This window comes from Pipistrellus kuhlii, unplaced genomic scaffold, assembly GCF_014108245.1.
Source record: "Pipistrellus kuhlii isolate mPipKuh1 unplaced genomic scaffold, mPipKuh1.p scaffold_m20_p_10, whole genome shotgun sequence".
NCBI classification, from domain to species: domain Eukaryota; kingdom Metazoa; phylum Chordata; class Mammalia; order Chiroptera; family Vespertilionidae; genus Pipistrellus; species Pipistrellus kuhlii.
The window spans coordinates 39655234-39676875 of NW_023425405.1; the positions used below are offsets into that span (position 1 = coordinate 39655234).

The 21642-nt window shown below is 39.5% G+C and overlaps 1 protein-coding gene across 3 annotated transcripts in view; it reads right to left on the reverse strand.

Annotated features, from left to right (window-relative positions):
- Positions 1-425: 425 nt before the first annotated feature.
- Positions 426-21642, reverse strand: part of CDK14 (cyclin dependent kinase 14) — a 485190-nt gene continuing 463973 nt past the window's right edge. For all 3 annotated transcript variants that reach the window (XM_036429493.2, XM_036429494.2, XM_045578458.1), the window contains one exon: positions 426-3491. The gene's annotated coding sequence lies outside the window, so the exon portion shown is untranslated. The remainder of the gene's footprint in view (positions 3492-21642) is intronic.

The window sequence follows — 21642 nt, forward strand, 5'->3', positions numbered from 1 at the left end:
GGTGTTTCTTTGACACGGTGTATGGTGTTTTGGGTACTCACCCAGAAGACCTACCAAGAAAATATACAGAGATTCTTTTATTCTGTATCATGTTACAAGAAAACAACAGTGACAGCTGACAAACCATTACATCTTTCATAATACAGACAAATTACAATTGGGAACAAATATGCAACATGTATTACTCCATTCTCCTTACTATATGTTATTTTGAAGAATAATAGGTTTCTGAATGATGCTAGCACATTTCTTAGGTACCAACCACCGTTAGAAAGTACGCATCTCAGTGTATCTTACAGGAAAAAAAGAAAAAGATTAAAAAAAAGTCCACTCCCAACTAGAGAATGTAGATTTTATTTGTGCCTCTAAAATATGCTGCTGTGAGAAGGGAATGAGAATAGGAGATTGCTGATTTTACTTGAGAAAATTTTTTTGCTTTTTTGTTGTTTGTTTTTGGTGTATGAGGATTGCAAGGCAGTAACAAATATGGTTTCCTCTGCCTACAAGCCAGTAAGGGAGATAGACATTATGCATGATTCTGCAGCATATTCTTATGTATAGGGGGCAGGCAATAATCTACCCCAGTATGTACAGCCTAAACTTCTTCTTATATAACAAAGATTACAAAAACCAGTCATATTCACAGATGAGTATCTTATGGACACACATGACCGAGGGCATTGATTACACTGGTTGTCATGGATACACCGAGGGAAGGGTGCCCAGAGGCCTCGCTTTCTCTGCAAGCCTGGAGGAGGCACCCCTGGAACTTTTCTCATCACTCTTTCGAGGTAGAAATAGCTTCTCACCGAGTTTCAGTGGGTGGACAGCCACCCCTGCTTTACACCCCGGTGTTTCTGTGCACGGCAAACATACATTTTTTTTCTTCATGTTTTACATAACTTGTATTGTTAAGTCAGCCATACTGCTCCTTTAAGAACATGGACGTGAAGTCCCGCATTTCCTTTTGAAATACTGTGTGTGTATACAGTCCCCATGTTGGTCCAGCTGTTTGAATTCAAGCTACTCCTTCCTATAAAAATAATCTCACAAAACATTCCAGTGCTTTCTCAATGGAACAATAAATCTGCTAATGGAAGCCTTCTGCGATGATTTTCATGGCTGCCCTCCGCTAGAGACAGTGGGAAGAGAAGGGTGGGTGGGGGTGAAGGCGGGGAGAACATGATTGCAAATGCGAGAGGAAAGGAGGGAGAGGCAAACCAAACGCTGGATGTTCTGTACCGATGGCAAGGAGGGGGAACTAAAAGTTCCTAAACAAGATCTTCGGAGAGGCCTGTCTCCGTAATAAAATAGATTAACCTCTGCTGAGGACTACCCTGTTTCCTCTCCCCAACAGAAGCTGCCTGGGACAGGGACACTATCTCTGAATGACTCTAATATTGCTAATGGAAGTATTTTAACACTTAAATATTTTCAAATGTTCAAGTTAGAAAGCTTATTACATGGCAAGACTTAATCATCGGTTGCTCTTGGTTTTAAGTGAGTAAAATACAAAAGGTATGCCTCTCCCCCAAATGAATAATTCAAGACGAATCACAGGCAAGGCTGTCTTTAATTGCGCATAAGGTTTACGTCTCCATATTGTCTGTCAGAAGTCCTAATTTAAATACACAAACCAAAATACCTGTAAAGACTACTAATGAGTTGGAATGTATGAAAGAAGAATGGGAAAGGTTTCTGGGTAGCAAATAGTAAATATTCTAGCCTTGAGTAACTTTTATTTCCTTTAACACCAACCAGTAAATAATTCCTCACTTAACACTTAGGAGCTCACAATGAATGCTACTTCTGAGTACGATGGATTGTGACCTTGATTGTATTATATACTCACATGTCACTCCAGGGATGGGACCATTTTAATGTTTAGGAAGTCTGGGTTCAAGTCCCTAGGTATACTGGATTTGACTATAGAAAAGCTTTTCTCTTACCCGACTCTCAAAAAGTCTTTGTCAAACTGGTTCACAATTCCTAGACTTGGTCCCCCAAAGTGCGATGCATTTCAAGTTCTTGGTCTCTCCTCCTTTCTGACTAATAGGAAAACGTAAAACAACGTACAGGAAGTGTTTCCATAGGAACTTGTGTCCTGAGGAGCTAGGTTTCATGCTTCCCATGACTTTCCTCACCACCCCCTTGGCCTGAGGATGATGTGGGATCCTGCAGGGAGGGCTGTCCCGCCTCCCTCCCCCCGCCTCCCCGAGACAGCCTCCACCAGACAAAGCTCCACAAGCGCCCCACCCACATTTCGCTCCATGTCACATCCTCGCCTTCATCCTCCAAGGCCTCCCAACTCCTAAAACAGGGGAAGCCGGCCTTTCTGTTCCCCTCCCCCATCTTTAAAGCATGAGTCCTGTATTGCTTCTAAAGCCTGCATTCAAACAGCTTCTTTTCCAGGAGACTGGGTAGAGTCAGGGTCCCTAAGGATGGCTTCCAGTCAGCTTGGAATGTTTTCAACAAGTCATTGAAAGGTGCTCTGATGTAAATGAGCCGATTTTTAACTCGGGATCCCTTCGTCACTTGCTTATTGAATGGTAACTAGCAAAGATGGCTTTCAGCGCTCATGCAGCCGATCCGACCCTGTGCACCCAAGTTTCGAACGCTCTGTTCCTCACTCTTTTCTCCACTAAAAGAACACCGCGTGTCAGAGAGAGGATGGAAGCAATAAGATGCTGACGAGACCCAGAACACACGTGAAAAGTCACCTCGAGCTCTGGAGGTTGAAAAGGAAGCAATTCATTCCTGTCTTTGATCTTAACGCTTGATACTTGGTTGTTCCCTTCCAGCCTATTTGGAAAAACAGTCATGCTATGTGGCTTGAAAGTGCTAAGCAGGTTCTGATATCTTATATAAAGGTGTGGTATTTCCAAGAAAAAGAAAAAAAACAAACAAAACCCACACTGGGAAATGTCCTCAAAAGGTAGGCGACAAGGGGCGGGGGGAGCCCACAGCCAGGGACCGAGTTGCCAAACAGTCAGAGAACATGGGTTTGCTTTAGCTAAACATTTCCTTCCTAGTGGTTGCAAAGTGTGCAGTGGTCTCCAGGAAAGCGCACATTGTTTCATGCCACTGTGTGGCTTTCAAGTACAGATATTACTGAAGAAGTGTGAACACCAGATGTGTTGTCTTAATGCATTTAAGACATGGTTGGTAAAAGCATAAAAACCTTCACAGAGACGCTGCGCTGCTGAGGGAAATCAAACAAAATCAAACACAAAAGACTGAAAAGAATACATGCCATGGATCAGTAAGCGAAGCTTAATCTTCACATAGTTCTTGGGAATCACAAGGTATCCAAATGCGTGCAAGGTTTTAAATAAATTGCAGAGAAAGCAAGGTCTTGCCAGCTTCAATTTTCTTGTAAGTGAAATCCACCACAGGGAGTGAAAGGAAACTGATCCATGATTCCCTTCCTCTCGTTGGCCACTTCATTAATGTTTTTTCTTTTTTCTTCCCAGAAAGATGACAACTTAATCCTGAAAAGAGGAAAAGAGAAAATTGTTATATGGAAAAAAAAAATCATACATCATTCATTTTTCTTAAATTACATAAGACATGAAAATTGGTCAGGCCAGAGGGAATCTACCGTTCTCTCCACAGCCTACCCCAAGCACATGTGGGCTGTAGTACCAAGGACTTCACCCCTGCATGGCACTGTCTTGATCAAGAGAACAAAAAGTTCCAGTCTTATAGTTGAGGGTGGCATTCTCTCCACCTCTGCTCATTTCTCTGGCTTCCTATGATGATTTTTTGGAAGGTTAACCTTCCATCTTTTTTTCTTTTAATTGAGCTGAAATTCATGTAACAACATTAATCATATGAAAGCATTTAGTACATTTACAATGTTTGCAGCCATCACCTCTATCTGCTCCAAAACATTCATCATCCCCCAAAGAGACCTCATATCCTTTAAACCAGCAGTCACCAGCCTTCCAGACGTCATGGACCACTCGTGGTCCGAGGACCACCGGTTGGCGATCGCTGCGCCAAAGGTTTCCTTACAGTCACACCCTTTCTGCCCTCGCCCCAGCTCCTGACAACCACTAATCTGCTTTCTGTGTGATGTACTTCCCTGTTCTGGATATTTCATAAAACAGATCCATACCACATGCAGCCTATTGTGTCTGGCTTCTTCCACTTCACATAATGTTTTTTGTTTTGTTTTCTGTTTTGTTTTTAATATATTTCATTGATTTTTTACAGAGAGGAAGGGAGAGAGAAAGAGCGCTAGAAACGTCAATGAGAGAGAAACATCGACCAGCTGCCTCTTGCACAACCTCTACCGGGGATGTGCCCACAACCAACGTATATGCCCTTGACCGGAATCGAACCTGGGACCTTTCAGTCCACAGACCAACGCTCTACCACTGAGCCAAACCGGTTTCGGCCACATAATGTTTTTAATATTGTACCATGTATCAGTACTTTCTTCTTCTTCTTCTTCTTTTTTTTAAAATATATTTTCTTGATTTTTCACAGAGAGGAAGGGAGAGAGATAGAGAGATACATCGATGAGAAAGATACATCGACCAGCTGCCTCCTGCACACCCCTCACTGGGGATGTGCCCGCAACCAATGCCCTTGACCGGAATCGAACCTGGGAACTTTCGGTCCACAGGCCGACGCTCTATCCACTGAGCCAAACCGGTTTCGGCACTTTCTTCTTTTTTTAATGGTGAATCATATTCCATTTTATGGATATTCCACATTTTGTTTACCCATTCATGAACTCGGGCACATTTGGGCTTGTTTTTAAATTTTGGCTACTGCAAATAGTGTTGCTATAGATATTGCATATACAAGTATTTGTTTAAATACCTGTTTTCAATTCTGATGGGTAAATACTTAGGAATGAAATTGCTGGGCCATAAGGCAATACTGTATTTAATTTTTTAGAAGCTGGCAAACTGTTTTCCACAGTGGCCGCATCCTTTTATATTCCCACTGGCAATATACAAATTTTCCAATTTCTCCATACCCTTGCCAACATTTATTATCCTCCCCCCCCCCCCCCCCCCCCCGATTATAGACATCCTAGTGAGTGGGAACTGGTATCTCACCACAGTTTTGATTTGTAGTTCTATAATTATTAATGGTGTTGAGCACCTTTTCATGTGGTTTTTGGTCATTTGTCTATCTTTGGAGAAATATCTAATTCAAGTCCTTGGTCCATTTTCAAATTGCCCTTTTGTTATTAAGTTGTAGGAGCTCTTTAAATATTTGTATTTTGATTTGTAAATGTTTATTGCTTTTTAGTGGATTGCCTTTCCCTATGTTGATATTGTTCTTTGATGCACAAGAAATTTTAATTTGGATGAAGTCCAATTTATCCATTTTTTATTTTGTTGTTTATGGTTTTGGTGTCAGATCTAAAAATCCATCACCAAGCCTAAGGCGATAAGGATTTACCACTATGTCTTCTTCTGAGAGTTTATTTCTTACATTTGGATATTTTTAGTCCATTTTGGTATAAGGGGAGAAAAAGGGGTAACATTTTTATTCGTAAGAATTCTCTGTCTTCAGTGTCTGAGCCAAATGTAAACAAAAGTCCTTACCTTACGTTTCTGGGAGAAGTGTGGGGTGGAGGGAGGGGCCTGGGGGGAGATGGACAACACATATAGGCCTTTTGCTACCTCAACTATTATCTCAAATGGTTGCTGCTGTGGGACAGTTCTCTATGGGGCTCACTTGGCCACCTCTCACCCCTGCCAGGTTGTCCAGAAATGCCTTTATCAAACCTCTCCTTCAAAAAGTCACCACCCTAACAGAAATAATTACATGGAAACTACTGCCTTGGCACCCATCCCACACCTTGCAAGGAGAGATGTGGTTCTCACATCTTGTTAGAAACCAGAAAAGTTTCATAATATGAGTGAGATTTGATTTGGGCCTTAGAGATGGAACAGGATGTGGACATGTGACAAGGAGAGGTCAGTCACACAAAGGGATCTATCAAAAACAGAGGTTCAGGCCAGAATGGTGTGGCTCAGTGGTTGAGAACTGACTCATAAACCAAGAGGTCACGGGTCCAATTCCCAGTCAGGACACATGCCTGGGATTGTGGGCTTGATCCCCAGTAGAGGATGTGCAGGAGGCAGCTGATCAATAATTCTCTCTCATCACTGATGTTTCTATCTCTCTCTTCCTCTCCTTTCCTTTCTATGAAATAAATAAAACATATAAAAGAATGCTTTGCTTTTCAGTATATCTGATTTCATGTAACAATAAACTATACTGTCACCATAGTCTATGGCATGTTATTATTCTTGATATTACATTTTTTTTGTCAGTGTTTGTTCTTGTCTTTGTCCTGATTCTTTTAAGTGTAATTTCCAGAAGAATCACATGTACCTAATCGGATAATTACCTTAAGTAATAGTAACTGGATAATAAATGGTTAACAGTGTTATGGATAAGTCCATTTAGTTAGGTTTGAGGTCAGACATTAATTAAAGTATCCAATAATTAAAATAAGATAAAATAAAATAAAATAAAATAAAATAAAATAAAATAAAATAAAAGGGAGGTGCCAATGAGAGCTAGACCCCCATTCCTGTGAGATGACTCTACAGCTCAAACTGTGCCAAGTGCCCTGACTGACATCATTCACCAGCAGCATGCGATGTCTCTTCTCCCTCCTTGGGCAACACTGATATCAGTTCCAGTTTTCAAGGTAAGTGAGTTTACTGCTAGAAAAATTCTTTAAAACCTAAATGCAATCATGCATGTGATGGCTCGTGCTGTAGGTGAAAGGAGAGAGGGAATATGACATTCATAGGGAAGTAAAATATAATAGTAATACAAATCCTTCCCTTATATTTAATAGATTATTAAAGCAGACTGCACACATAATGCAAATGAACAACGAATGTAAATTATAAGCTCAGCTATGTGCACAGCAATTCATAGGTATATAAATCATTAGATTAATGGATGCCATTTTTATCTTGCTTTCTGCTTTTATAGCGTTCTTTCTCTGGAAATGAATGTTTTAAACAAGAAATTGGATTTTATTGATAAAATCCTTATTCAGAAATATCTACATAGAGCTTCTCAGCTATAAATATTAATTAATTGGATCGCTGGTACCCATAATGCAATTTTGTTCTGACCTATGTGCCCTATGAACTAGATATTTTTTGGATTCAATTTTCTTAAAACCAACTGTCAGCATCATGTGATGGAGGAGATGAAAAATGAAAATGAGCAGTCCCGCTGTGCAGGTGGGTGACCTGTGGGAGAGAGTCTGCCTGGTAGGATTTTTACAGAAACCATCAGACACAGACCAATTGATTAGATCATCTCATACCCGCCACCAACTAGGCTCAAGAGACTAATTAGAGAGAGTACTGCCTGCGCAGGCACCCCATTGACACCTAATTTGCTCAGCCAAAGCCTTTGGGGAAAATGTATTATCTGTGCAGCTGCACTTCATGCATTTCTGATTTGAGGCATAAGCAAGGAGTGCTTCATCACTCTTTTGACCAGGCTGAATGTAGAGCCCTTAAGTGCTAAATGCAAGCAAACAGACCCAAATTAAAAATGGGCCAGGCTCTTTCTAATCCCCTTGGTGCTCCCTGTTAAATCTCCATGGGTCTATACAGAGGCACACCCCTACACACACATGAAGTTTACTCGCTGGCGGGATGACACAACCCAGGACCCCAGTTCAGGGTGCTTCTGGGTGATCAGATGGTCTCTCCTTCACTAGCCTGTTTGCCACACTAAGGTATTGTGTTTGTTTTATTATTTTACTTAAATTATTAATATTTTTTATCCTGCTGCATTGCCCTCCACCAAGTATTTCTTTTTCTATCTGGCCCAATTTCTGCCCCCTCTAAGCCTTCACGGGAGAGACGTGATTATTTTGGTTCCAAATTAAAACAACTGTAGGTTTTCCTCCCATCTCTTACATTGTGAACAGGATATTCATCAGAATGTATGTGAAACTGATGGGTAATCCGCTCATTTCTATTTGAGAGACTTCTTTGTAAAGATGTCTAACAGAGAGTGTAGAGTTACTAAAATCTGATGGAAAGAAGGCTACCTCATGATAGTAAAGACAGGATAGAATTATAAAACAAGTAAGTTCTCTTCCAGAAAACATTGTATGCCATTTGACCAAGTTTAGCTTTTATCCATTTCTAACCTAGAATAAAATTAATTCTATCTTCTTTACTAAAATAGAATCCAAATCACTGGTATATCAGGAGGCATTTGAAGAAAGGTATGTAACCAATTACATACTTTTTAAAAAAGGAAATAGGAATGAAAAATCCAGACAGTATGAAAAAATTAGGGTATCTTAGTGCCAAATCCAGTGACTATCACAAATGAATTTCCATAATGTTGGAATTAAAAAAAAATAAAAATAAACCAGGACCTGCTATGGTGGTATTCTAGAAAGAACCTACTGATTTCATTCCTTTCCACTCACATGTTGGATGAATTACTTTATCCAAGTGTCCTGGTAAATTACAATTCTGCTTTGCAATTTTCACATTTATCTTAATCTTAGTAATTCAGTGAAGATTTTGGGAGATACTTTTGTCTACTTTTTAAAGCAGCATTCAAAACTGGCCTCAATTGGGCAGTGGATAGTCAGAGAAAGCCAGTGGCCATGAGGGTGAATATTTTTCTGAATGTATATGGAGAGTGACTGTAGGAGAGATGTTTGAAAACAGGAAATCAGAGACTTAACTAATACATATAACCATCTATAAAATTATTCTGATTTTGTGGAAAACAAAGTTCAGAAAGCTTCCTTTCCCCAAGAACCATATTAATAAAAGTTCACATGAAAAATAACCAGGGAAAATACAACCTTCCAGGCTGTGCATGTTGGGTTTGACTTCGCTTGAAATACTAAGAACAACAACCAAACTAATCTTTTGTACTTAATTCATCTTCAAGCAGAGTTGGCGACTGTAGAAAATTAAGTCCTCAAATAAGGTTACTAAACTCAAGCACTTGGGCAAGTCCAAGTCTCTCTGAAGTAAAAATATTATGTCTATATACAAATACACACACATATGACATATTCATTTGCATATATACAACACATATACTCAAATTTTATGTGATAAACTTTATATATGAACACTGGAGTCAAAATGACAAGTTTTCAACTTCAAGCTGATTTCAAAAAATCTGAGGACGGCTTAATTTCTTCATTTTTTGGGTGAGTTTATGTTTTGATTTGGATGAAATACAGGTTTTCTTTTGGACAAACTGAAATCATTGTTTTCCAGTTATTCTGACATTGCACTAAGCTCCTTTGGCGGGGATGGGGGTAGGGGGTGGGAGGGGGAAAAAGAATGGGATGAAACAGAAGGAAGTAGAAAATTAGCCAAATCTACTTCTGTAACTTATTTCTGATTTATGATAATTATGCTTCTTCCCCTCAGAACATGTCTTTGAGACCAGCTAGAGAATATTAATTAAAATGAATGCAGAGATAGGAGGCTTTTGTTTTAAGCTTGACAGAAGGTCCATCATTCAAAACAGTCCAAATCCTCTAAGTTGAAAGCAGTTTGGTGACATCCATATGGATGCACAATGCACTAATTGCAGCGACTTTGCACTTTTTAAGCTTCATGCCAAAGTGGTGATCTTAATTAAATTTTTTTTAGGCAAAGCTATAAGTCTAGCATTTCAAAACAAAGCATTTCTCACATGAGAAGACTGACTTAACATATCATTTCAATAATCATCATTATCAGCAGACATTTATTGAAATCCCCATTAAAGACCAGGCATTTTATGACATGTAATTAGTGATGGTTGAAAAGAATGCTCTATTTTAATGGTGTGACTATTTGTTAAATCAAATTTATGTAAAAGTAAAACTGGTCATTTTTAGACACATGTGGACTTAAGGATGGCAATTCTGGGAGTACGTCCTGTCTCAGAGAAGGCCAAAAATGTTCAAGGAAAGTACTGATCTAGGTCTTCTAAGAATTATCAAGATGGTTAATCTTCTAAAAAGATCACATATATAAAATCATACACACATACATAAATACACTGTAAGGTTTGAAACAGCCCATTGAAATAGTTTGAAAGACAAAGTTAAGACTAGAAAAGCCTTCATCAAACATGGCTTATTCTTTTCAAGGATTTCATATTTGAAGCTTTATTTGCTTAGCATACCTTTACAACTGACTGGCTCCCAAGTGAGTATAAGTTAATTAAATAGGATTCTGACACTTTAACCTTCCTGATATATTACAGTTCTACTTAACTGAATTTAAATAAACCAAACACAAAGTCATGTAACCCAGCAACGTGTGTATTTTTTAAAAACTTAAAACACACACACAAATCTCATAAACACTTCTTAAGTAGTTAGCAGTCAAAGAAACACAAGGGTTCAGGTCTGACTTTAATTAAAAGATCTGAAAGGAGATGTGACTTCATTTTTTTGGGTGGATTTTTGTTTTTCAAATAAAAAGTTGCCTAGTATTATTATCCAAAATGTTGAGGCCCAGCAACTTTTCATGGTAAGGGTTTTGAATTCAATATATATAATGACCTACAATTTGAATCTGTCTTATGAACCATCTTATGCAGCAGGAATTTGCAAAGCTAAAGCATGCATTTCTGTAGGGTAAATTAGATGACCTAGGATTATTGGTAAGTAAAGAATGGTGTCAGTGTAAAACAAAAGCCTTGTTGGTTCACAGGAGAGATCTCTTTCCAATGGGAAAGTTTGGAGTCATCAATGCACAGCAGCTATGCACAGGAGACCAACACATTTACATGCAAGCTGAAGGGGTGCCTGGAACTGCATGTGCTGTCCATTTACACCACATGCTTCTTCTTGGCTTGGTTGGGCCACATGCTCTGTCTTGGAATTTACAGTTTATTGCATAATTCTCCCAGATCTTGGCATCCAAATTTGACACCCCCAACTCTTCCATCTAGCTTCTTTCACCTGTAAGTTGTGCTAATATTTTTAGAATTGTTTTTAAACTGCTTTTGTGCGTGCTATGTGCTGGAGACTCAATGTCCTCCCAAATTCATAGGTTGAAATCTACACCGCCATGTGATCATATTTCAAGGTGGAGCCTTTGGGAGGAGATTAGGTCATGAGAGCAGAGCCCACATGAATGGGATTAGTGCTTTTATAAAAGAGATCCCAGCAAGAAGGGGAAGAGGCTCCTCAGCCTTTCTTAAATCTGTCAGGGCCTTGTTCTTGGACTTCCCAGCCTCCAGACTGTGATAAATACATTTCTGTTGTTTATAAGCTGCCTAGTGTATAATGCTCTCTTATAGCAGCCTAAACAGACCAAGTTGAATACATTTTAATGGGTCTGCTCTTCATCCTATTTTTCCCCCCTATAATCTATACAGTAGTTACTGTGGTATTTTACTAAACACAGGTAGGAACACAAGTATCATAGTAGAAATGCTTATTCTTTAAAAAAAATTTTTTTTTATTGATTTCAGAGAGGTAGGGAGAGGGAGAGAGAGAGAAATATCAATGATGAGAGAGAACCACCTATTGGTTGCCTTGCTCCCCGGGCATGTGCCCTTGACCGGGATCAAACCTGGGGCCCTTCAGTCCACATGCTGATGCTTTATCCATTGAGCCAAACCAGCTAGGGAAGAAATGTTTATTCTTATGGGACACATTCTGATACCTTCACATGGCAACACGTTTGGACACCACCATACATGTCATAGCACATCATTTCCAGTTGGAAATATCTGCTGCCAGCAAGAAGGGTCCAACAGGCCATGCTGAGGGCAGCCAACACTAGAGAGCCAGCTGAGCTCTCCATCAACTCTTTCCCATGTATCTGCATCACAGTGTGAACAATGCCAACGAACAATCCTCAACAAATGATAAGTCACTGAGTATTGACTCATGGAAGCTAAGCCTTTATGCATTCTCCACAAAATTATAATTGGTTATTTTACAGTATTTTGATACTGGTTATCCTACTATAACTAGTTGTTTAATACCCAAGATGAGCCCTACTAGATATAATCAGGGAACATGTGCTTCATTAGGAGAAATAAATACTTGCATTGTGTGCACATGTAGCATTTTCTCCTATCCATTCATTCTCTCATTTAATGAAAGCTGCCTGAAAAATAGGACCATGACCTTAAAAAGAGAAGGTATTTTATAAACTGCCTTTTTAAAGGTTCTAATCCTTTCAGCTACTGGTTCGATGCCTCCTGGCAGGCCGGCAGCCAGCCGTATGCTCCAGTCTAACTGTCCACAGCACTCAGTACAGGGGTCTCCACCTTTCAGGAACCAGGCAGACCATCGATCCCAGTTTTTAGGATGGAGGGGATTTCCAGGATGTGGAACTTTCACTTTTGAAACTGGGGAAAACCAGAATGAGTTGGTCACCCTAACAGAAACAACAGGGTTGATATGTTGTAATTTCCAAGTTTATATGATAAAAACAGAGCCAGCGAGCTTGGCACTTTACCACGCGAACTAACATACACCGACATTCCAATCTTGAAATTTGCGTCACCAAAATATTACAAATGCCAAATACCGAGAACAGCAAATGATTTGTTGGCCAGAAAATGGGAACTGAGCTCACAGCCTTCTCTCTCTCAACCATTCCATTCACTTATCTCCTTACCTCTGTGTTTTAGACTTTCCTTTGGATGCTTTTTCATTGAAACCATGGTGGATCCAATTCTAGTCTAATGAGGCTGCTGAAATCGAGACTCTCAGCTTGTTCTTCCCCACAATTCTCAGTTGCCCCATCAATAAATCTACTTAAATTCACACCTGTGGCATGGAGGAGGTGGCGAAGGCCACCACTCTCCAATGACAGGAAGTGTCAATGCTGCCTCGAATCTCCGAGGCAAATGATCCCCTAACCCAATGAACAGTGGCACAGCCAAACCAACAAGTGGCCTACTTATTTCAATTCAGAAAACATTTACTGAGCACCTATTTTCCTGTAAAGAACAGCATTTAGGGTCAAAGGGAGGAATAATACAAGGACTGTTAACCTGTTAACCGGGGAGTTCCCTTTTTAATTACGCAACCTGTAATGGGCGCATATTCTTTCACTAGGACGTGTCAGTATGTCATGCCCAGAGGACGTAATTTCATATTATTATTTTTTAATTTATAGTTAATTAAAATAAATGATATATATATATTTTCATTTATTTATATATAAAGCACAAAGGAAAATACAAAATTACAAAAAAATAGAAAAGAATACCAACAAAAAAAATGGAAACATCGAATTAAAAAATTATAAATTTTACAAACAATTATAAAGATTACAAAAAATATATACCGTCCTTCTCAGGGCGCAACATATATTTCCAGGACGTACTCATACGTCTTACCCGTTCCCGATATTGTTTACGTTTGATGTATTTATATGTCCTGTTAACAGGTTTTAAAGCAAAATTCCAGTGGCCTAGACCTGGCTTGAACTGGCTCACAAGTGTTGAATGTTACAATTTTCAGGAATTATGCAAGCTGGTTGTTAAACACAGCACCCCTTGAATGGAAGAAGGTGTTCTACCATGAGCCACAAAACAAGCATGACCAATCAGGGCTTTTCTGCTTTCTGTCTAGGGAGCTGGCTGTTAAATATTTATCAACACGCCACTGCTGTCCTTTGGAGCTTCAAGTGATTGGGAGGGGATGCTGGCCTATAAGTCAACATGGAAAATGGAAGCGTTATCCTAGAGGTACCAATGCAGTGAGGAGGAACTGGCTTTTGAAAGATAAATAGAAGTTTCATGTGTAGAAAGGGAAGAAGGAGGCCAGTGGGGCAGGCCCATCATTGGATAGGGCAGGTGAGGGTGGTGGAGCAAAGCACCTTCCGTGCGATTATGAATTTGGGTTTTGTCTGTGTGTAGTGAGGAGGCCTTAGAGGCTGTTGAACGGCGAGTCCCCAGGTTCTAATCCAAGGGCAGCCACCTACTCTTCACGAAGGTGAAGGCTCAGCTCCTTCTGTGAAGTCGGTAGGTGATGCGTTGTCTTCCTTCAGGAGGCTACTGAATAAAGAGAATGCAATGGTTCTTCAAACAGCTGCTGAGATTGCTCACCATCTGCCAGGTGTGTAACACATATCATTGAAAGGTCTTTTTCTGCCTGTGAGAAACAGCCAGCGTGTCCTGGGCTCACCATGACACAGAAGCTAAACTTCTTCCCAAGGACTGCAATGTTCAAACTGTGGCCCGGGAGGGGAAATGGAACATTTGCATGCACCAGATTCCGTAGATAACAAAGAGTTTGTTCATGTGTGTCTTCATATTTGTCTATGCATTTAAAAGGCAAATGAAAAAAATAGGCACTAACTCCTAGCTCTACTCCTTACGCTGCTGTCCTTTATAACTCGAACATGATTTACTGTTTTTGATTAGCACGCAACCTCAGGCAGGCTTTAAATTGCAGCCTTCATAGTTATGAAATAACTGTCAAGTCTTTTAAAAGGCAACTGCAATGAATTAGAAAACGTCATCGCTACCCTCTTGTCTTGATTCACTGTGGTTGCATGATGTGGATGAGGAGTTTCAGCTCATTAAAAATGTGAGGCCTGTAATGTCTAATGAATAAGACAGTCACATCAATGTAATTGGTTTTCTCCTGGTATAAAACAATGAAAGTGCCAACAGCTCAGTGGTTTCGTGGCAGAGCAAAGAACAGTGGTTGCAGGCCTGGGGTCAATCACTTCCACTGGCAACAGAGCTGGAGAAAGCAGCCACGGTAGCCAGCATGCACCAGGCTCCTGGGGTTAAGCGATGCTTCACGCTTTTTTAGTGTCCACTTTGTGCCAGCTGAAACAAAAGCGCCACGGGGATTAGGGGTACTGAGATCTTACTGTGAGAGGCAGAGCAATCCCCTTTCGCCTTGCGCCACAACAGAACCCACACACGAGGTGGTAAGCCAGGAATGTGACATCCTCTCTCCCGCACCTGTGAACAGGAGTGCCTCCCAGAAAGCTCTTATTTCCTCTTCACTCAGATGCTAAAGAACAAAGTCATGTCTCGTCTGGGTTCTGCTGTTTGCTTTCCAGTCTGTTGGCATTAAAATTGCACCCTAAGCACCTAACACGTCTCATGATGCTCTGTTAAGTTCTTTTCAAAAGCGGGGACTTTGAACACGAGGGTCATTTGGGAGAAAAAAACAACACAGATCTAGTGACTTAGTTGCTTGTTATCATGGGAGGCGGGGGAAGTCCCCAGAGCTCCATTTTAAACATAACTAAATAGAATGTATATTGCATGTAGTATACAAACATGAAACAAACAAGCCAAACTAAATAGCCCAATCAGCTCCTATAAGCTGTTTTGGATTTGTTCCTTTTGCAATTCTTAGATTTTAGTGGCATGAGATGCCATGAACAATAAGACGGAACCTGAGATGCTGACATGGAAAAGCTCTTTTGTTTTCTAATTACTGAGGTTTTTAGTGTTAAGGTTTATATCATTCTCATAATCAATTATTGAGTACCTTGGTCCAGTCAGGATATAAAACTTCTTGTGCTTGGATTAACATGGTAAAGTTAAGTCTCATCTCTCTCAGCCCTTCCTTATTAGGAAAAAAATCTAACAGGTTAATTTTTAGGGACTGACGTACATCTGGTAAAATGTAAAGAACAGAGCAAATCTTTTTTTAGCTCCATGGGATATAGTATGCTTAAGACTGCCAACATGCTAGAGATGGGTGATTCAGATAAGACATATCTGAAGCAGATAGGGTAGAAGGGAATTACTAAGATTAGTGGTGTGAAATCAAGCAAAGAAATATTTAGAGGGACTAGAAAGCAATTGATGGCAAGAAGACCTTTATGGTGGAACAATCTCCAAATGAAACTGTGCAAACACTACCCAATCTGGAAATAAGATGCAGCCATGGTCACCGTCTGGAGTACTATCACAGTACAGTAATATTACAGCAATCCCTCTTGGCCATAAGATCTTTGCACTTGAAATTTGAATACAGTTCCTGACTTTTCATGGTTCAACTTACGATGTTTTTGAATTTACCATGGTGTGAAATCGACACACATTCATTAAAAACTGTACTTTGAATTTTGATCTTTTCCAGGCTAGCTCTACTTGGCATCATACTTTCTTGTGATGCGGGGTGGCAGCAGCAGCAAGATGATTTTGTCCAACTGAAGGCCAATGTAAGTATTCTAAGCATGTTTAAGGTAGGCTAGGCCAGTGGTTGGCAAACTGCGGCTCGAGAGCCACACGCAGCTCTTTGGCTCCTTGAATGTGGCTCTTCCACAAAATACAATGGCCTGGGTGAGTTTATTTTGAAGAAGTGGTGTTAAAGGAAGTTTAAGTTAAAAAAATTTGGCTCTCAAAAGAAATTTCAATCGTTGTACTGTTGATATTTGGCTCTGTTGACTAATGAGTTACCCGACCACTAGGCCAAGCTATTCAGTAGAGGAGATTAGGTGTATCAAATGCAGTTTCAACTTATGATATTTTCAACTCATGAGAGGTTTATTGAGATGTAGCCCCATCATGAATCAAGGGGCATCTGTATATGTGGATATTTTTCTATGCACTAAATAATTGCCTCCGAATTAACTCAATAAATAAGTTATAAAACTAACTCCCATTCACTACTTTTGACACTATTCTGTATGCTGTAACATATACAATTGTAAGTACTTTAAATGTTATGATCATATATTACCCTAACATTTTATTAACATTTTCAACTATATAGGAAAACAAAAAAAATTATCCAGTAAACATCCATATACCCACTACATAGATTCTTCAATTAAAATTATGAAATGTTTGCTTTGTAACTTATCTATTCATCTGCCCATCTTTCCATCCACCCATTAATTCATCCTATTATCTTGAATCATTTCAAAGTAAATTGCAGAAATGAGCACACTTCACCCCTGAACATATATATCACTAATTAGAGGCTAATGTGGATTTATGTTTTTAGGTAGACTTTACTTAGACTAAAATGCACAAATGTTAAGTGCATCATTTGATGAGTTTTTAATAGTATTATATAGGAAATGTTGGATTGTTATGTAATAGGAGGGATCAGTTTTAATTCAGAATCTGAAAATATTTTCCTACTTTTACCAATTCTTCAGTGGGTAAAACACTGATAAATACAACTACCAATAAAAAAAACAGGCACAGAGCTCTCAGACTGTGATCATTCTTAACTATTTTTGAGTAACTGCTAAACTTGAGAATCAGATGAATACCAAGGAATCCCCTCCAGAACACTTCATGTATATAACCACATGCAGATTTTTTTTCATACAATTTCAGTGGGTTAACAAACCTTCTGAATTCCATGAATAGACCCATAGACCCAGGGCAAGAACTTCAGGATTAGCATATCAGATGCTGAAGCATCAAGCAGTATTTCTATCATCCAGCCATAATTTCAGAGCATACTTCAGAGAAAAGACCTTTTCCATAGGTGTATTTAAAGGTAATTCCTTTCTAACAAGCAGCACAATCTAAAAACTCTCTTGCTAAGGAGGGAAAAGGCTTATGGGATTTCCCACAACCTCCCTCAATGAGACAAAACACACACAAAAAAACCCCAATCTCATCTAGTCTATACACCATGTTTCCCTCAAGAAAGATGGAATCTGGATTGTCCTATCTGATGAAGGCAACTGCCAAGAGGAGAAGCATAAATGGGTGCTGTGGATCCCTAGACAGGGATCTAAGTGGATGAGCTCAGAGTATGAGGAGCTGATAAAAAATTATTTCTCCCAAACACAGTCCTTTATTCTTCCCTCCTTTCCTTCTCTATTAGAGTCATCAGTGATGTACACACATTTTTTCAGGATAAAGGATAAATGGAAACTAATTCATAGTACCTATTCTTACTGATTATATTAAATGCCATTAATAAACACTATTTAATGTGCTATCTTTGTTATTTTATTGTTGTGAATAAGAAAATTATTATGAGGGCTTCTCATAGCTTTGCCAATGACCCTGAACTCTTCTTTTCCCTTTTGAGATAAAAACAGTATCAGCCAACAATTTGCAATTGTTTTTTTTAATATGCTCACCCAAGTTTACCTTGTCAGAGGGGTCAGATATCTCTTCTGAGGCAGGTATTTTATCTTATGGTTGAGAAAGCTGAAACTATTTGTGAAGTATTTCCCATTTCTATTCTCTGGACAAAGCTTTCTCTTATCATTAATAGTGTTTCTTCCTGTCATCAGAAGACCAAGTCATGGACTTCCATGCCTGCTCCCCATGGGTGGATATGGCTTCTATGGTCTTACTTTGGTTCTGTCATTTCAGAGTTGTGTTTTGCCAGAACTTGGCCTGTAAACTGGGTATTGTGATGATTCTGCTCATTTCCATCTTGTTTAAATTTTATTTACATGTTTATCCTGTTCATCCCAGGCACAAGAATTGCTTGTGCTTTCCTTGGTAGGGGACAGCTACATCTGGTTACACAGTGTCTCTCTGTGACCTGGCTTGATAGCACCGAGACCCCCAGGACTGCAAATCTTCCGGAGCCAGTTAAGAAGGGAAAAGGAAAATGTAAAGTCAGGGATGAATCATGATTCCTCAGTTTTATTCCAATCAGCACCCGGTTGCCATAGCAACCACACTGCACTGTCCCTCTACCTTGCTCCTTCCACTGATCTGCCTGCAGGTTTGGGTGCTGAAGGGAATTTGCACAGATTTGCTGCAGTTCTTGGTTCACATTAATTTTATTCTTAAACACCTTAATTTTATACCATTTCTTCTCTTGAGCAATAATTAAAGAAACAAAAAGTTGCCAAACAAAATATACATGTGTTTTGACCAGTTTCCGCCTGATCAAATGAAAAAGACCATTCCTCATTTGCCCTTCTCGAGGCTTCCTATTTCCATTTCCCTGATCTGCTTCTCTCTCAACACATTGACACACATATACACACCTACACCATTTGAATGTCAGTCGATATTTTCAAAGAAATATTCTGAAGAGGAATTCTGAACATATAGATATAAGACCCTAAGCCTCTTGTAGACTTACAATCCTACAATTAAACCAAAATAGTGGAAGTTTAGGGAAATACTGGACTTGGGGTAATGAAACCTAAACCTTTTTTATTTGACATGCCTTCCTTTTAAATACAAAGGGAGGTTCATGCCCTTACATTTTAAGCACCAAACAAACAGGATGCTCTTTAGAGAGTCTGAGGGAAGAGAGGAATGGGAAACCCTGCCATGATGGTTTTGTGGCTGGTGAAGCCTAATGGCCATGGTGTTGCCAACCCTGGATCAGTAAGTGATGGTCCACAGCAAAGGAGCACCAGGCTGCACACAGGCCCAAACAAACACACAAATGCTGACAGAGGCCAGGCACTAGGGGCACTACCAGCAGCTGAGAACAAAGACTGCGTCAAGTGTCTTTGAAGTCCTTTGTGTGGGGCAAGCATCCAGCATCTGATGGTGTGCACAGGATACTGCGGAAGCATCTACCTAGGTTGTGGTCTGAAACCCTCTTTGGAGCTAGAAGGTGGGGTATGGTTTCTAGTTGCACATGGGATTGAGCTGTTTCACTTTGGCACCATCCCTTCCTTCACTTTCTTTTCTTACTGAAGTTCTCAATCTAGCTTCCTTACCATGCTTGACACCCAACAAGGCTCCCGTTTTTGTCCCCACAGACTTGTTATCCTCCCTTGGAAATCTTTCTTGCATATCTCTGGGATCAAAGAAAACAAGTAATGACTTTTCACCCTGTCCTGGAAATGCTTTACATTATCTCTACTGTTCCCAAACATTTCTAGGGTGGCCATTTGTACTATTCACTAATTTCCAGCTCTCTGCTTTTTGGACCTCGGATGGAATGTCTTTCCCAGCTTCCTCAGAAGTTAGGCATGGCCATTCGACCTGCTCTGACCAACCAGCACTTTCACGTGACTGCTTTAAGGGCCAGGACTCATCTCTGTGTCCTTGTCCCCTGCCAAGGTGACTGATGAAGCATGGGTGGAGATGCAGCCTGTTAACCTGTGTCACTGAGCAGAGTCCCCCAGCGACTCACAGGGGATAAAAAGTGTGAGCAAGAAATACACATTTGTCGTATTAAGCCTTAGCAAACAAAACCCAGTCTATCCTGAGTGATATAATGCCAATCATGTCTAATTTGAGTCAGAAATACTTTCATAAAAACTCTAACTTACCTATTCTTCAAAGTAATCCTAGTGGGGTAGTTGGTTTTGCCATTCTTTATTCCAATAAGGAAAATGAAGGGTGGTGGACAGTACACATAAGTAAAATTCAAGTAATAATAATAATGCTTGAAATATAAGCATGAAATGTCAGGTATATCCAAAAGGATCTGGAAAGATACATACCAGCTGCTAACAGTAGTTACCTTTGGGAAGGAGATCAAGATTTTCTGCAGAGTGGAAACTTTCAAGTTTTATTAGTTAGTGTTATGTGTTATTTGGATACTTTCCAATAAGAATGCATTGGTTAATTATTTGTGTAATTAACACACACACACATAATGTGACACATAACTGCTGACTCCATAATTGGGGCTTGGTGAGATACTAATAATTGACAATTGCAATGAAAAACTATTTGGTACTGGGATTAATCAGCATTGTTTAAAGCTTTGCTAAATATCCTTATACTTAAGGGAAAATTGTTCAGAAAATGAGGGAAGAAGTAAAATGTGTTTCATGCTACGCATTGTATATTTAAATAGAATTATTTTGTGATTTTTTTTGGTAATGATATCTATTCAAGGCACTAATGATAAATTGAAATGATAAAGAGGAAAGAGATATGATATCAAATTAGAAAGTAGTGATAAAAATGAAGATGATTATGACAATGACATATTGGTGGCTGTTGAGAAGTAAAATATTAGAGGAATATGTACTAATGGAAAGTGGTTGTATTTAATGAGTGAGATTATGGGCTATATTCTCTTCACACACTGTAATTATTTTTGAATTGTGTATTGAACATGTTATTTCTGTAATCAGAAAAAGGTTAAGTATTGAATTTTAAAAATGTCGTAAAAGTGGAAGTTCTGGGGATGAACATCACTAAAAACTAGAGCTGGGGAAGGTGGTGGAACTGAGCTGAAGGAGGGGTAGAATTGAGTAAGGAAAGGGCAATAGCTTTCTAATTAGTTTAAATTTTTTTATTTCAAGCACCACCACTTACTTTCACTGGGCTCTGAGGGTGGAGATGCATTTGTCTATTTACTTCTGAGTCTCCAGGGTCTAGAATGCTGTGTGGGATATACACTGAGTGGCCAGATCTCTGAATGCATAATATTCTGTCCACGCAACGCATAATATTCTGTCCACTCAGTGTATATCCTATATAATAAAAGGCTGATATGCAAATTGTCCCCTCGGCCAGGAGTTCCACCAGCAGGCAGGCTGGCCAACCGCCCATGTCCCATCCCACTGGCCAGGCTGGCCAGACACTGCACACGCATGAATTCATGCACCGGGCCTCAAATATAAATATAAATATAAATATAAATATAAATATAAATATAAATATAAATATAAATATAAAAAATATAAATACACACACACACACTCTGAATGGACAGATTATTATGCGTTCAGAGATCATAATAATCTGGCCCTCAGTATAAAAGTGCTCAGTAAACATTAACTGAATCCATAAAAGAATATT